This window comes from Dasypus novemcinctus, chromosome 11, assembly GCF_030445035.2.
Source record: "Dasypus novemcinctus isolate mDasNov1 chromosome 11, mDasNov1.1.hap2, whole genome shotgun sequence".
NCBI classification, from domain to species: domain Eukaryota; kingdom Metazoa; phylum Chordata; class Mammalia; order Cingulata; family Dasypodidae; genus Dasypus; species Dasypus novemcinctus.
Window position 1 is genome coordinate 105,034,317 of NC_080683.1, and position 13,374 is coordinate 105,047,690.

The window sequence follows — 13,374 nt, forward strand, 5'->3', positions numbered from 1 at the left end:
GAACACCAGAAAACCAGCACATAAAGCTAGAAGGAAATAGCATTTGGCTCATTCAGGAAGGAGGACCTTGTATAGTTAGCTTTCATCCAACCTGGAATGAGCTGCCTTTATCAACCATGAGTTGAAGAGTCTCCTTTCAGCATGTGTCAGAGCTGCTCTAAGCATACAGGGGATCTTGCCATGGGTAAGAGGGTCAGGGCAATGTCTCTTTCCAAATCTAAAGTTCTATGGTTCTAAAATTCTATTTAAATACATGTTAAATACTCCTGAATAGCTATTCAAATTTTTTTTTTTTTTTGCTTAGAACATTTTCCATTTAATAGATTTTTTTAAAAGATTTATTTATTTATTTATTTCTCTCCCCTTCCCCCCACCCTGGTTGTCTGTTCTCTATGTCCATTTGCTGCGTCTTCTTTGTCCGCTTCTGTTGTCAGCAGCACGAGAATCTGTGTTTCTTTTTGTTGCGTCATCTTGTTGTGTCAGCTCTCCGTGTGTGTGGCACCATTCTTGGGCAGGCTACACTTTCTTTCACACTGGGCGGCTCTCCTTACGGGGCACACTCCTTGCGCGTGGGGCTCCCCCACGCGGGGACACCCCTGCATGGCAGGACACTCCTTGCACGCATCAGCACTGTGCATGGGCCAGCTCCACATGGGTCAAGGAGGCCCGGGGTTTGAACCGCAGACCTCCCATGTGGTAGATGGACGCCCTAACCACTGGGCCAAGTCTGCTGCCCATTTAATAGGATTTAACAATAAATTTAAAGGCTCTATATAAAAAATGGATCCACATATGAAAGGATCCCACGGTTTAACTACAAGCAAGTGTGCCAGCAGTCCTGCCTCTGTTCTAGTTGGCTTCCATGCACATAGAGAAATAAATAACTGATGTTGTGATTTCTTAGCACATCCCATTCTAGTAATAAAATATGAAAACTTTTCCTCCAACAATACTGAAGAAATATATCACTCTGTGAAGTATTACTTGATAACATTTTGGAGTTTCACAGAATGCATGTATAGAATATAAACAAATAGAGGAGAGAAAGAAACAGTTTTAAATAAGGAAAAGATAAGAAACATAAATTTTGTGGTATCTTCAAACTCCAATTGAATAGTCATAATTCTTGCTGTAGGACACTTTGGTCTTACTAAGCTCCATAATCCTAAAGACTGACCTTCCAGTTGGAATTGCAAGATGCCAATTATTACCAAACACACTCACTGGGGCAAATCAACAAAAAAGAGCTAGCCAAACATTTGCTTCTTGCATTCCTAAAATAGTTTGTTGGAGAAAATCTCTTGAGATCCAATATCTGATTCTTCAGTCTATCTTGGGAGAAAGAAAAGGAAGTCAGAACAAAGTCATACATATTCTGATATAAAAATAAATAAACATGGCTTTAAAAGTGAAAAAAAAAGATGATGGACAAGAACAAACATGCCCTTAGAACTATTATGTAGTTGGTCTTAAAAACTTTGAGGCAACAAGGGATTTTATATCAAGATGTGACAAATTCTTCACAGATGGGAAAAAATATAAAATGCTGCTTTGTAAGCATTCATTTTAACCAGAAAAGATTTTTTCAACAATAGCAATATACACTGTGTGGCAAATGATAAAATAAATAGCTACTCAAAAATATTCCACTGCATTCATTTAGAAGCCAAAATATAATCTCTACCCAGTTGAAACAAAATCTCTTGGTTTCAGAATGGCCACACAACTAGATTGTAGCCATCTGCTTGTGGGAAGAAGCTTCCTCACTCTGTTGACATTCTCTAGGGATGTAGCACATGGGAACTCACCTAAGCAAGTATTGTCCAACTAGTTTCTGAATTGCAACGCCCTCCATGCTTCAGGTTACCATACCCTGCACCCCCTGCTGAGCACCTCCACAATTTTCTCCACTCATTTTAAACTCTTTCGACTAACTGGCTAGCTAGCATAGGTTCTACTGTTTCTTTTTGCTTTCTTGTTTATGTGAAATCACAGTAGCACAATTCATTTCATCTCCTTCCTCATTGCTGGTTTACTGAGCACCACAGAGGAGCAAAGGACATCAACACCAGAATTAGTGATAAAGAAACGAATACGTTTTTTGATTCTCAAAACCTTTGAGAACAACGGGCTCTGAGAAGAGAGTAAATTGCCCACATTTTGGGGGATTGTTAACTCCCTAAGGTCATTAGGTACCATTTAGTGCAGTTTCCTGACCACTGGTTCAGAGACCAACGTCAGTCAATGACTCCATTGTTATTCTTCCATGAGAAAACACATTAAAGTTTATTACTGAGTAATTATAAAAATGATGGCTTTTCATCACTGATAGCAACTATTACATTTTGCACATCCTCATTTTCTGCAGATGGTATGCCACATATAAGAGCTGTAATCACATTTAACAGGATATATTCAGCTGTCTACCCCCACCTTCAGAGAAAATCATCATGAGTGGAGTGTGGAGTCCCAGACCAGGGAAAGAATGTGATGCCACAAAACTCAGGAGGAGAGTAAGACTCAAACAATGAGAGGATGAGAACTGGAAGAATAACAGCAAGGCTGGGATGAGAGTGGGGGACAGACTCCTTACCAAAAATCTAACCATCTGGGGAGAAGGCAATAGGGTGGTTCAAATGACGAGTCTTATGAAAAAGTAGGATTTATTTTAGAAATTTGAAAAACTCATTTCTTTTTGGTGAAAAAGTATAGGTGAACCCACTATCCATTAATATTTCCTATATTTTGAACATGTGTCAGTAGTATTTTGAAAACCACAGCAGTATATCAGTAAATCTCTTCTAGCCTAATAATGAATTTAGTGGGTTGAAACAGTTAACTTAGTTTCACCATCCAAGATATTCATTCCTTTCTCTCATGCAGGAACATTTTAAAAATTGTATAAACCAACCATGTCATGCAGATCAAAATTATGCTCCAGCTTGCTTAAAGTCGGAGTCCACATTGTTATGAATTGCCTTCTGCCTTCTCTACACAAAGCCTTCTGCTCTGCTCTGCCAGCTGTATACCACATTGAATCAACTCCGATCGAAACACTCTTGGGAGTTGGCTCCAAAATTCCCATAGGTATTTTGGCTTGGATTATGTCTATTATGGAGCTGACACATGGCTAACACTCTGAATTGCTCTGTATAATCCTCTGTCAATTGGCTTGTTCAGAGATACCCCCTGAAACCTGACTAATGTCACTGGATAAATTTACATCTCTCACCTTCGTTCTAGAAGAAATAGACTGCCCCATATTACTAAAGTAAATTTCATCCTTGATGTCAATGCTTTAAATTTTTTCATGTCTAATTATTGACAGCTTTTCAAAATCCTATCCTTCTTATAAAAGAAAGTGCTTGAATTTCATACAACTACTTTGTCACCCTCCAGAGGAGGAACTACCTCTATCACAGCATTTGTTACACCATATTCCAATTAGTTGACTTATATCTTTGTCCCATATTACACCACAAGCAACCGAAGAACAGGGGCCATTCTTTATCTTCACAACTACCATACTTGGCATTTAACAGTGAGATGAACATGATATTTGTTGCGCAAATTCATGAATATTGAATATGTATGCCTGGAAAATATGTCTTTACTCATTTTATAGCAATATCCAGAACATCAAAAAATTCTTAAGATAAGAATGCAAATTAGCAGCTCATTCTAAGACTAGGATGGACTTAATTATTGTATATTCAAGCACTAATCTTTGCTGTACTCCTAGGAGCAGGAGAATTTACAATACATTTTTTAACATTTAGTGGGTTAAGAACAGTGAAATATTCTTTTGTTTAAGAAAACTAATGTTTTCAAATCTGATTTATTAAAACCCAATAATTATCATCAATTATTGAAATTAAAAATACAGTAAAGGGAAGCGGACTTTGCCCAATGGATAGGGCATCTGTCTACCACGTGGGAGGTCCGTGGCTCAAACCCCAGGCCTCCTTGACCCGTGTGGAGCTGGCCCATGCGCAGTGCTGATGCATGCAAGGAGTGCCGTGCCATGCAGGGGTGTCCCCCATGTAGGGGAGCCCCACGTGCAAGGAGTGTACCCCATAAGGAGAGCCACCCAGCACAAAAGAAAGTTCAACCTGCCCAGGAGTGGCACCGCACACACGGAGAGCTGATGCAGCAAGATGATGCAACAAAAAGAGACACAGATTCCCATGCTACTGACAACAGAAGCGGACAAAGAAGAACGTGCAGCAAATGGACACAGAGAACAGACAACTGGGGGGGGGGGAGGTGGAAGGGGAGAGAAATTATTAAAATAAATCTTTTAAAAAAATACAGTAAAATTTTCTGGTTAGGACTTTTAACCTGTGTATTCAACCACTTTTTTTAGGTATTAGGTGTTTGAAAGGTTGTAGCCTGATAAACTGTTTATGATAAGGAGAGAGAGAGAGAGAGGAAATATATATATATATATATATATATATATATATATATATATATATATATGTATGTATGTATTAGTTAAGGTGCAACAGAGGAGATCGTGAGAAAATTAGAACTTTATTTTAAATTTGACTATATATTTTAAAGGATTGTTTTACAGAAAATATATTTGATGAATTAAACATATTTTAAAAATATCCATCCCACTCTAAATGGAAATACTTTGGTGCATTGTCACTATCATTTTCCTAAGAATATGTACCACATCATGCCAATCCAGACTCAAAATGGAGAAAAAGAATTGATAATCTGAGAATCTTTAGCTTTGTTACCTTAGTACACTGTGACTTATACTATGTAAATAAGGATAACAATCTAACTTTGGCATTGACAACTGTTGCAAGACAAAATAGGGAAATGCACTCATAAAATCAAGGCCAGTTTAGTCTTTCTAAGCCCTGATAACATCTCTTTAATGAAGTGGAAGGAATGAATACCAAGGCTGCTCGACAAACATTCTGATTTTTTAAAATAATCTTAAAAGTTGATGCACCCTTTCTTTGCATGACATTGTGAAGTAAGAAATTAACCACAGATTACTGGATATGTGTTTCAAACAGCGGTATAGAATACCCATTTATTAGGTGTAGGTTGAAGTAATAAATAATCAAATCCTCAAAAGTACTAACATTTTTTCTTGAAAAACAAACATTATACATATTTCTCTTTTTCTTAATCTGAACTTTATTTCAAACTCAAAAAATAAAATATCAGACAAAAGGCAGCTCAAGTTATGGAAACATTACTCCAAAACAGTTCTGTCCAGGCACTTTTATCTCATTTAATCCCAACAACAAACTCAATTGTTTCTCCAATGTTCATAAAGAATTCACAGATGAACAGATTAGTTAAATGGCATAATGAAAAATGCTTAATCATATTCATATCTCACAAAATCAAGTCCCATATTCTTTTTCACTTTTAGCATTAATATGGTACCTTCTTTTTTTGCTACTAAATAGTACAATATTGTTGTTAGCTATAGTTTATAAATTACATTAGTTATGTTTTTCCCATATATCACCATATCCTTAACATCTTATAGTATAACATTCCTTTATTTATATTACTAACCAAAATCCTCATCTATCACCAAAATCACTGCTATATTACCCTTCAGCTGTTCACCAACTGACATTAACCTCCCTAGACAACTTGTTTCATCCACAATCACACCCATAAATCAACAGTGTTCATTATATTTCTTTATAATGTGCTACCATCAACTCCATCCATTACCACATATTTACAATTGACCTTATTAAACATTCTACAGAGATCTAGCATCAGCTTTCCCTTCTCAACCCACATTCTTCCTCCCACTGACCTACCCTCCATAGACCAACTCCATAAGTCTAATTATTGTATTTAATTCATATCGGTGAAACTATACGATATATGTCCTTATGTGTCTTGTTTATTTCACTCAATATAATGTACTCAAGTTTCCTCCATGTTGCCATGTGCTTCCCCAATTGATTTCTTCATACAGCGGAATAATATTCCATTGTATGCATATGCCACATTTTGTTTATGCATTCATTAGTTGACAGACACTTAGGTTGTTTCCATCTTTTAGCAATTGTGAATAATGCCTCTATGTACATCAGTGTGCAAATGTCTGTTCACAACCTTGCTTTCTTTCTTCTAAATATATTCCTAGTAGTGGAATTGCTGGATCATATGGCAGTTCTATATTTAATTTCCCCAAGGAACTGCCGAATCATTTTCCACAAAGGCTGTACCATTTTACATTCTCCATCTGTCAATGGAGACTTGGGTTGCTTCCATATTTTGGCAATTATGAATAATGGTGCTATGAACATTTATGTGCAAGAAACCACTCTAGAACTTGCTTTCAATTCTTTTGGTTTTATTCCTAAAAGTGGGATTGCCAGGTCATGTAACAATTTGATACTTAACTTTCTGAGGAACTACCAAACTGTTTTCCACAGTGGCTACACAAATTTACATTCCCACCAACAATGAAAAAGTGTTCTTATTTCTCCACAAGAAGTGTTGAGTTGTAGGATTTCCTTATATATTCTATATACTAAACCTTTATATGATTTCTAAATATTTTCTCCCATTTTCAATTTCATAATGAAGTCCTTAAATACACAAAAGTTTTCAATTATCTATTTTTTTCTTTTGTTCACGCTTTGGGCGTAAAAGTCTAAAAAACCATTCCTTAACCCAAGGTCCTGAAAATGCTTCCTTAAGTATTCTTCTAGAGTTTTATAGTTTTGCCTCCTTTATTTAGGTCTTTAATCCATTTTGAGTGAATTGAATTATATTGTGTGAGGTAGAGGCCCACCTTCACTCTTTTGCTTGTGGATATCCAGTTTTATCAACATCATTGGTTGAAGGGACTATTCTTTCTCATTTGACTGGACTCATCCTTGCCAAGAATCAATAGGCCATTAAGTGTGATGTTTTATACCTGAACACTCAGTTAGATTCTATTGGTCTGTACGTGTGTCCTTGTGCCAATATCATGATGTTTTGATTACTGTAGCTTTGCAACAAGTTATAAAAATTGAGAAGAATGTGTCTTTCAAGTTCCTTCTCATTTTTCAAGATGGTTTAAGCTATTTGAAGTCCCTTACCCTACTACATATATTTGATAATTGGCTATTCTATTTCTGCAAAGATGCCTGTTGGGATTTTTATTGGGTTTGATTTAAGTCTGTAAATTGCTTTGGATAAAATAGACATTTTTACAATATTTAGTCATCTATACATTAACACAGAATGTCTTTCCATTTATTTAAGTCTTTTTAAATTCTATTTAGCATATTTTATAGTTTTCCTTATTTTAGCAGTGTTTTGTAATTGTCCTTTATGTTATTAGTTAAATTCATAGATATTTGTTTTAGTTGCTATTGTAAATAGAATTTTAGTTTTATTCCTCTTCGGATTGTTCATTATTAATAAAACACTACTGATTTTTGCATGTTGATCTTATACCCCACCACTTTGCTGAATTGGTTCATTAGTTCTAAACTCTTTGTTGTAGATTTTTTAGGATTTCCTATATATAGGATCATGTCATCTATAAACAGGGAATATTTTACAAGTTCCTTTACAACTTGTGTGAATTTTATTTCTTCTTCTCACGTAATTGCTGTGTCTAGAACTTCCAGCACAAGGTTGAATAACAGTGGTGATATTGGGCACCCTTGTGAAGTTCCTGATCTTAGAAAGTTTTCAGTCTTTCACCCTTGAGTATGATGTTGGCTGTGTGTTTTTCATATATGCTGTGGCAGTTTAATATGGTTATGAATTCCAGAAATAGATATTGGATTATGTTTGTAATCTGGTCTGTACCTGGGAGTGATTAAGTTATAATTAGGGCTTTGATTGGGCCACATCATTAAGGTGTTGATAAAAAACATGGCAAAGGATAGAGTTGAGGGTTTTCGATGTTGGAGTTTTGACACTGGAGTTTGATGCTGAAGTTTTAGCTAGAGCCCCATGAGTAAGCCCACAGAGGAAAGAGAAGTAAGCACCAGGAAGAGAGGAATGCTGAGCCCAGGAAGAAGCAAGCCCTGGGAAGAGAGGAACCCTGAACCTAGAGAGAAGTAAGACCCTGGAAGGGAGGAACCCAGGAAGCCTGAACCCTTGCAGACATCAGTAGACAGCTTGCTCCAACTTGTGAAAATTGACTTTGGTGAGGAAAGTAACTTATGCTTTATGGCCGGGTATTTGTAAGCTCCTACCCCAAATAAATACCCTTTAAAAAAACCAACCAATTTATGGTATTCTGAATCAGCACCCCTTTGTTGACTAATACATATGCCCTTTATCATGTTAACAAAGTTTCCTTCTATTCTAACTTTTTTAAGTGTTTGTATCAAGAAGTTGTGCTGCATTTGTTAAATGACTTTTCTGCATCAACTTAAATGATCAAATGTATTTTTGCTTTGTTCTAATAATGTGGTGTGTTCAATAATTGATTTTCTTATCTTGAACTACCCTTGCAAAACCTGGAATGAATTCCCCTTGATCATGGTGTAGTTCTTTTAGTGTGCTATTAGATTTGGTTTATTATTTTGTTGAGTATTTTTGCATCTATATTCACAAGCGATATTGACCTGTAATTTTCTTTCCTTGTGGTATTTTATCTGGCTTTGGTATTAGGGTGATGGTGGCCTCATAGAATGAGTTAGGAAATGTTCCCTCATCTTCAATGATTTTTAAGAATTTGAGCAGGATTCATGTTAATTCTTTTTGGAATATTTCATAAAATTCACCAGTTAACCTATCTGGTTCTGAGGTTTTCTTCCTTGGGAAGTTTGTAATTACTGACTCAATCACTTTAGCTACTATTAGTTTATTGAAATCTTCAATTTCTTCTTGAGTCAGTGTAGGTAGCTTGTGAATTTCTTGGAATTTGTGCATTTCTTCTAGGTTATCTAATTTGTTGACACAGTTATTCATGGTCTCATCCTCTAATCCTTTTTATTCCTGTGGGGTCAGTAATAATGTCCCCCCTTTCATGTCTGATTTTAGTTATTGTGTCCTCTCTCTTTTTTTTTTTTTGTCAGTTGAGATAAGGTTTGTTGACCTTATTGATCTCTTCATAGCAGCAACTTTTGATTCCATTGATTCTCTATTTTTTTAAAATTCTGTTTCATTTATCTCCAGGCTAATCTTTGTTATTTTCTCCATTAGCCATATTGGACTTAATTTGCTTTTCTTTTTCTAGAACTCCCAGTTATGAGGTTAGGCCTCAGAATTGAGTACTTTCTCTTTTTTTAGTGTAAGCATTTAGAGGTATGATTTCCCTTTCAGCACTGCATTTGTTCCATCCTATAAGTCTTGGTATGTTCTATTTTTGCTTTCATTTACCTCAACATATTTCCTTAATTATCTTGTGATTTCTACTTTGACCCAGTGTTTGTGTAAGAGTGTGTGAATTTCTACATATTTGTGAATTTTCCAGTTATCCCTGTTATTAATTTCTACCTTCATTCCACTGTGGTCAGAGAAGATACATTTTTGACTTCAACATTTTTTGAGATTTATTTTGTGATCTAACATATAGTCTATCCTGGAGAATGACCATATGCTCTAGAGAAGAATGTATATTCTGCTGCTGTTGGTTGACACTCTATCTATGTCCATTAGGTATAGTTGGTTTTTAGTATCCTTCAAGTCTTCTATTTCCCTATTTCTTTATTTTATCAATAAGGAAATAGAAGAAGGACATTTTCTGTCTAGATGGTCAATTCATTATTGAAAGGGGTGTATTTAACTTACCGACTTCTAATATAGAACCACTTATTTCTCCCTTCAAATCCGTCAATATTTATTCCTCCTGGGTTCTCTATTGTATGACTTTAAGCGGGGTATCCTTTGCCCAAGGCCTCATTGACTTAATTGTTCCTTATATTGCTTTAGCAGTCTGCAAGATGTTTTTGCCTAGAGGGCAAGGTCTAGGAGGATGAGCCAGAGATGATTTTCCTGTTCTAGACTTTCAGGGTACCACCTCAGAGATTGTGAAACACACTGAAATACAAGCACTGCAGTATGCACATAGGGGTTTCCCTGCTCCCTCCAGAACAGGGCCAGGTGCCCACAGTGAGAATGAGGCTGGTTCCACACTGCACAGGGAGTGGGGAGAGGAGGAGCCAGCAAGGGTGCTTCAAGCATCTTCTACCATTTTTAAAGCTGTGTTTTCTTGACTTGTCACCTGCCTAGTTAATGCAACCATTTAACTGTTTCCCAGAGTTCTGAGAAAGATGCCTCTGCCAGTGTTTGCTAGTTGTTCAATGATTCTGTGAAAGGACCATGCCCTGGAATATCTAAGCTGCCATCTTTATCAACTAGAAGCTACATATTTCCTTTTGCTGAAATTTTCACTTGTAGTTTGTTGATACATTTTCATCCTTACAAATGAAAATGGACTAATAATTTTGTTTTTTTCCAAATCTCATTGACATATGAGAATGTCCTCTTTGCTGCTAGAGTTTACAGGCCACATAGAAGAGTCTTTCCATATTTCCCTTATGCCAAAGGAAGCTTGGGGGAATTTCTATTTCTAATTAGGTAAATATTTATCTAAAACTCATCCTCATATTAAAATAATCATTTATATGAGAATAGAAAATTACCTTATCTTCTTTTTGCATTCTGTTTATAGTTTAATTTCTTATAAACCTTTTGATAACATAATAGAATTTGGCCAAATGAATTATGTCATTATTTGAGATAGCAGCTAGTAAACAAGTACTGGTGCAATTATAGTTTGTGGCAGAAGTAAACTGTGACACAGGGAGAATAAGAATTTTACACTTCATTGTAAATGAGTTCCCAATCCAAAAATCTCATAGAATTCTACAGCCTAATTGCTATTTATGGTAGATACTATAAGTAATCTAGTGTAATTCTAAACCGTCTTGACATGTATATGCATACCTTGCTAATAGAATCCTGTTTTGTTCAGATATAGATCTGGCTGTGGTCTTTAGGGAATGTGAGCTCCCTACCCCATTTCCAGGCTATAAATCATGTTTGGGCTCAGGCAGCCATGAAAAACCCAATGAATAGTTTAGGGGTGACCATATTATCTGGTTCTAAAAATGAGATGTAATATGTTCTGTAAAGAGGATTGGGGTCTCAGGGAGAAGATTTATTTCCTAATAATTAGAATATTTGGAAATACTGGGCCTTTGTACCTACTTCATTTTTGTATACCTACATGTTTGTATAAAATCATGATGCTTAGAACTGAAGCAGCCATCTTGGAACCATGAATTAAAAAAAATATGAAAGAAGAGTGAAAAGGGAGAAAGGTAAAGGGAAAAATAGAAAAAGCTGGAGTCACTTTACTAGCTCTAAAAGTGCCTGCCTCCAAGAGTCCTATTACTTACTTTTTATAAAATATTCTACTACTTGAAGCTAAATACCCCAGATACAAAATTCACGTTAAGTTTCAGAATATTAAAAGTTTAAGCAGTAGTAAAAAGCATCCAATCCTATTCCTTTGGTTGGAAATGAAGAGTAAATTAACCTTTTAGGTCATCATGCTCAAAGCTGATTATTGCTTAAGGTGATGACAAGAGACATGAATTTATTCCAATTATCAGCTGCCCTCAAACTCAGGTAATTTTGAATTTGAGATGCAAGTTCAGGGATTTTCACAGTTAAAAGCCATGTGTCTGCCCCCTATCCTTGTTGTCCTGTTGTCATTTCACCAGGTAAATGGATTTTAACATTGGAACTTTGTTCTCTTCCACTAGTATAAATGCCTTTTAGTGCATAATCAATGAGGAAGTAAAGTGGATTTGTTTTAATATCTCCTCTATCATATAACTCAAGAGCATCTCTAAGAACTTACTTGCAAAGTTAATGATGATATAAATTATATCACAGTAATTGACTAGGGGAAGGGTAAGTATTTTCAGTTCTTGCTTTTCTTCTTTGGGATAGTCTTAGATTTTTTAAATCCACAGCGGGAGATACCTAGCAAACCATGATTATTCTTCTTGGTAAATTGTATGATCCAACCGATACCGATACAAGGAAAATCAAAGAAAGGGGCAAGATAAAAAGAGCTGGAGGAGGCAGAGAAAGCCGCTGCTGAGTGTGAGAGACGTAGGAAGGTTACAGAAAACCAGGCTTTGAAGGAGGAAGGAAAGATGGAACTGCTGGAAACCCAACTCAGAGAAGCGAAGCACATCAATGAGGAGGCAGATGGGAAGTAGAGGAGGTGGCTTCATAGTGGGTGAGAGGCCTTAGAACACACTGAGGAAGGACCTGAGCAGGCAGAGTCCCATTGCTGAGAGGTGGATGGGCAGGCCAGACTGATGGACCATGACCTGGAGTGGGTAAGTGCTGCTGAAGAAAAGGACACTCCAAAAGAAAACAAACAGGAAGAAGTGATAGAGCTTCTTACTGATAAACTCAAGGAGGCAGAGACCCGTGCTGTGTTTGCTGAGAGAATGGTAGTCAAGCTGGAAAAGACAACTGATTTGGAAGATAAACTGAAATGCACCCAAGAGGAGTGCCTCCATACACGAAGAACGTTGGATCAGAGTTAGCTGCACCTGAAGTAGACACAGAGCCCTGCTGCTCCTCCTTCTTCTAGTGTCTTTTTCACCAACTGCCTCTGACTCCCCCTAGCTGGGCTAGGGGCTGAGCACCTTCGGGAACATTTAAAGGAACGAGACACAAGGCAAGTGTCTTTAAAAGTGTGCGATGAATACGTTTTGCCGTTATCTTCCTTTTTTGTTGTTGTAGCAAACATTTGTAAAACATTCCAAATAATTCCACCGCTCTGAAGCAGCAGTCGAATTCTTTTCTCGCTTTTGGAAGGTTATTTTTCAGCTTATTACATTTTACCCACTCCGGAGAGAAGGGAAAGAGAGATGGGTCTGCCTCCCTGAGAGTCGACCACAGCCCAGGGAAACTCGTTGCTCCTCACAAAGCACCTGCCAAACCAGAAAAGTGATCCCTGCCAAAAAATAAAAAGTGCTGTTCAGGTTTTCAGTTTTAAGGTATCTTAGGGCAAATTATTATTATTATATTTTTATTTTTCTCATCAGGAGTGACCAAATTAATATGGTGAGACCCCTGAGGTGAAATCTTTGTCCTGTTCTTTCTCTACCCCCTTCTCAATGGCCCACAGAATGGATCATGTGCCCCTTATGTTGGAGTGACCACTGATTTACTCTCCTGTCTCCTTTTTTTGTAAAGGAAAGAAAAGAAAATTACTTTCTTACCACTAATTTAGCCATATGAAACCTCATCACCCTTTTCTGGATCTGAAGCTGCTATCTCTAAAAAGTGCCATCTTATGCTTTGGATCAATCAGTGCTGGAGAAATCTTGAATAGCTTATGGACAAAACTTTTCATAAACATTTTATACTATTTTGAAACTTTGCTTC

At 36.7% G+C, this 13,374-nt stretch overlaps 1 pseudogene; it reads left to right on the plus strand.

The window, feature by feature from the left end:
* Positions 1–12,035: 12,035 nt before the first annotated feature.
* LOC101421028 (tropomyosin alpha-3 chain pseudogene) lies at positions 12,036–12,542 on the plus strand (annotated as a pseudogene).
* The last annotated feature ends 832 nt before the right edge of the window (positions 12,543–13,374 follow it).